We start from the raw sequence: 4,686 nt of genomic DNA, 5'->3' as shown, positions 1-4,686 counted from the left end.
GGTAATAAGACCCAAAACAAACACAACAATTCACTGTTCAAATTTGGATGATCCTGGGGAAATAATTCATTGTTCTGAAAAGAGGAAATATAGCAAAAAGAAAGCATTCATCCTACCCTTCCAGGGTATCCCATACAGCTCATGCAGTTGTCTTTACTTTCATTGGATAATAATCATACATTGGATTTAAAACACATAATAGAGCCAGGTGTGGTGGCACATGCCTGTAATACCCGTGACTCAGGAGGCTCAGATAGGATGATGGCAAGTTCAAGGCCAGCCTGAACAATTTAGTGAGGCCCTGTCTCAAAATAAAATAAAAATGGCTGGGAATGTAGCTTAGTGGTTAAGGTGCCAGTGGTTTAAATCTCCAGTACAAATGGATGAAAATGTGGTGACCATGAAAGAATGCATGATCATATTACAATCTCAAATTTCAAGATAGACCATGAAATCAACCACATTATTTCAACATCAATGCAAGAGACATGGAAATCACAATTACTTAAGTAAGTGTGATCTCTGAGGGTCCCAGCAAACCCATGGGTGAGCATTCTTGCCACGCCTTTACATGGAAAGTCGGTCCAGGACACCTTGGCCTAAGACATTACACTCACTGGTTCCACATCTCTCTCCCTCATCTGCTAAGGGAGCACAAAATCCCAAAACCAGAAGGAGGCACTGGGTCAGTGACCAATGGTTCTGGTACCAATGGGTAGCTATCAAAACAACCAAAAGGTACAATGGGCTTCTCACTAGGGTTTATTCCTTTTCTATCACTCACCTCTCTTCCTCTAACAAATTTGAAAAGGAGTAAGAAGTGGCATAAATTCACCCACGCATTTAGGATACCACAATAACCACATAGGACATCACGCTGCCTGGGGCCAGGAAGGTTCAGCATCTCTCTCCCTCTCGAGTCAGCAGGGCACCGAGTACCTGAGCCAGAACCAAGCGACTTGTGCTGGGGTCCTTTCATCTCCCTGCCTCAGGGAAGCTCAGTCCCCACCGCGGGGCCAGCGCACCGCCTCCACACCCCAGTCTAAACATCTGGAGTGGGACACTGCTCTCCAAGTAGAGCAAGTTGGTCTCCTTTAGACTGTCGTCATAGTCTGTTAATGACGTCATGTTTCTATGGCAACATCAACTCAACGCGCAGGTTGATACTCTGCACCCATCAGAAATGCCTCTGCATAGACCTCCTCTTTGTCCCTTTGCCTTTATTTGAAAGCAAAACACCTTCACTCTTCAGGTCACCAATTGAGAAAGTACACTAATTAGAGAAACTAGACTCAGACTCAGGCAATGCTAAGAATTCTGCCCACACTGTAAGATGTGCCACCTGTGGTAAATGAGTCCAAACACTTAAAGGCTGGGGCCCTGCTCTTATTGCTAGGCTATAGAAACCCCTAGAAAAAAGTCCTCACGGTTGCCATGATGACATCAAGTTACCATGGCAACCTGGAGCTCAGGCTGTTCCATCAGATTGGAAATATTCTTCTTAATATTGTCTTGCTTTTCACTAAGAAAAATTAAAAATGTCCTAAGGCAAGGTGCAGTGGCATATGCCTGTAATCCCAGTGGCTCAGGAGTCTGAGGCAGGAGGATTATGAGTTCAAAGCCAGCTCCAGCAACTCAGCGAGGCCCTAAGCAACTTAGCAAGATCGTGTCTCAAAATAATAAACAAAAGGATCTGGGGATGTGGGATCAGTGTGATTAAGTGCCCCAGGTTCAATCTCTGGAAAAGAAAAAGTGGTCACAGTCCCCATAATTTAGTCAGATTTCTTTGACAACCACGATGTGCTTTGCACACAGTCTTCCCCATGTCTCTCCTTTAAAATAAAATACCTTCGTCCCTCAGGCCACATGACAAAGCACACTCATTAGAGAAACTAGGCAGGGAGGCAGGCAATTGGGAGTGCTTCACCCAGGTTGTTGTATTGTGTGTCTGATACCAGGAATTTTATTGGCTTTAAAAATGACATTACATGAGTATTATCAGTACAAAGAGACCAAGGAAGGTATTCCAGGGCTCTTAGAGATGAGCTAGCCTTCTGAGTGGATCATGCAGAACTCATGCACTGTGCTATACAGTTAGCCATCTGTGAGAAAAATTATCCATAACCAGTAACTGAATGATCTAAGAACACCAAAAAATGTCATTTGAGGAATCTCCAAGTCACTTTAGGGAGGCAAACCTAGAATAATACAGCCATTTAGTAGGCAGAAACCTGGTCAACTCAACCACACAATGGTTTATCCTAAGGAAATCTTACTCTCCATTTCTGCCATTTTCTCCCATTGGGGAGGACCATCCATGACTAAAACACATCTAGCCTCTCTACTTACTCTTGCTCTGTGGCAGGAATGACTTACATGATTGGTGCATCTGGAAGGAGAAACACATTGCACAGCCCAAGCGCTCTTCTTCAACCCTCTTGGTAGTAAGCTTCTGTCCAGGAGCACTTTTCTGCTCTGCCCCAAAGGTGTGGGTCTTACAATAGCTCCAAAACTCTACCTCTATTTCAAATAAAATTTTTAAAATACTTCTTGAAGTAAATAAAAATATGCAATGTCCTGATTGCATACTCAGTATTTCTATTCTCCCTGGCTTCTCAAATATTCTTATGTTCTTCCTCCAAAATGCTTGTATATTCAAAGGGCCCCCAAAGAGCCCTCTGCTCCAATTTGAGGCTTAAACCAATTAAAAGATATGACCAAGAATAAGGAGAACAGCACATTGATATTATTCCCTTTAAAAGTGACATTGGATAATATGAATTAGACTTGCTGGTACATGGGGCTCCTATTAATGAACCCCAAATTTTGACTGATGCCCCCATCAGTGTTGCATGGGTATAGTCACAAAGTCCACAGGCTAAGATGCATCTCTATCTGCTATCTTGAGAAGAAGCCCCATTTGTGCCCAAAAAAGTGATTTCTTTGTCATAAGGTTATCTGTGTAGCAGGAGAAAGTGTTTTAGGATACCTCTCAAAAATGACAGTGGATACTCTGGTTTCTCTTCAGATCATATAAACCTTTAGCCTTTTACTAAAGATTTCCATGGAGAGAAACAACTCTGAGTCTTAAACCAATTTTTTGAGGCCTTGTTTCAGCAAGGCTAAAAAAAAATATAAAAAATAAATAAAAAACAACAGTGGAGTGAATCTGACACAACTTTCCTAAGTACATATATAAATATACCACAATGAATCTCCATATCATGTAAGGTCACAAGACTGGGATCTGAATTAGAATAAGATATACTCCACATTTGTACAAACATGTCAAAATATACTCTACTGTCATGTATATCTAAAAAGAACAAATAAAATTTTAAATAACACTTCTTGAAATAAATAAAAGTATGCATTGTCCTGATTGCATATTCACCAAGAAATCTGCTGAAGATAATGGTTTTCTATAGAGTGAATGGGTCGATTTGTAGCAATATCCTCTCAATTCCTTAACACTAGTTATTGCAGTAGAGGATCATCTTATGAAGATGATTGGAATCAGATTCTAAATTCCAAGAATAGATGGGAAAATATACGCCCATTGAAATTTTCTCTTAAAACTCTCTTTACTAAGAAATTGACTAAATGTTCAGAAATCTACACACATATAAACCAAGAAATAGTTTAGTCAAAATTACAACAAAGTCCTACCAAACCTTCAAGGATAAGAGAATTGCTATACAATCCCTATTGTTGAGAGCCACAGCCGAAGGGGCCCCAGCAAACTTTCAGACTGCCAGCTGATGATTGGCTCACAGCGGCCCCAGCAACTTCTAGCTGATTGGCTCCTCTGCGGTGATGCTCATTGGGCTGTTTCCCTGCCCTTTCAGACCACGGAGCTGCTCATTGGGGGACTTTTTTGGCTCTGCCCACACAAGCCAGCCAATCGGCCTCAAGAGCAGGAGGATTGTGGGAGGTGGAGAGGCTTGGGGTGTGGGGAGAGGCTTGTGGGATGCCGGTGGTGGCAGTTGGGCTCTGAGGGTTTTCCTGAGGAGCTTTTTTGTTTGGCGTGTGTGGTTCTAAAAATAAAGTTCGTTTCTTTTGACAAGTGGCTCCTGAATCGTGCCCAGCCAGACTGCGGCATTTGGTGGGCTGCACGGGGAATGACTGAGGGTAAGTGAGAAGGTGAACTGCTCGCCTCTGAGGGCAGGGCGAGAGGATGGGTAGCCATTTTAAGATTCTTCTTTTGTTATTTTGTTTCACATTTGTTTTAAGTTGCCTGTCCCTGGAGATGTGTAAGATGGAAGAAAAACCGCTCACATCTGAGGAACAGATAGGGAGAAAGGACAGATGGACGTTTCAGGAGGCTATTATAATGATTTTGTGTTGTTCCAATTTTGTTTCACTCTGTTTCAGTTATGTTAGGTGTTATCTTGTTGGGTTGTATTATAGTAGAAATATGGGATCAGAAATTAGTAAAAAACAAACTGAAAGAGTGTTAAGTAAATTGTTAGAGGAAGGAGGCATCTCAGTAAAATCAAGAACAATCAGGGCATACGTTGATACAATACAAAAATGTAGCCCATGGCTTTTTAAGGAGGAGTTGTTAAATATATCACAATGGAACCATCATGGTGAAGATTTAAAAAGAATAGAAAAGAAAAGCCCAGGGACTCTGCCAGTTGGCACATTGCCATTGTGGACGTTCATATCTTGTTTGCTTAGTCC

At 41.8% G+C, this 4,686-nt stretch overlaps 1 non-coding gene across 1 annotated transcript; it reads left to right on the top strand.

Moving 5' to 3' along the window:
- Window positions 1-3,008: 3,008 nt before the first annotated feature.
- On the top strand, window positions 3,009-3,124 carry LOC125614472. Its single transcript, XR_007345052.1, has one exon. It is a non-coding gene; the product is annotated as a U5 spliceosomal RNA (small nuclear RNA).
- The last annotated feature ends 1,562 nt before the right edge of the window (window positions 3,125-4,686 follow it).

This window comes from Marmota marmota, unplaced genomic scaffold (assembly GCF_001458135.2).
Source record: "Marmota marmota marmota unplaced genomic scaffold, marMar, whole genome shotgun sequence".
In the NCBI taxonomy this organism is placed as follows: Eukaryota; Metazoa; Chordata; class Mammalia; order Rodentia; family Sciuridae; genus Marmota; species Marmota marmota.
This window is presented reverse-complemented; position numbering and strand designations above follow the sequence as displayed.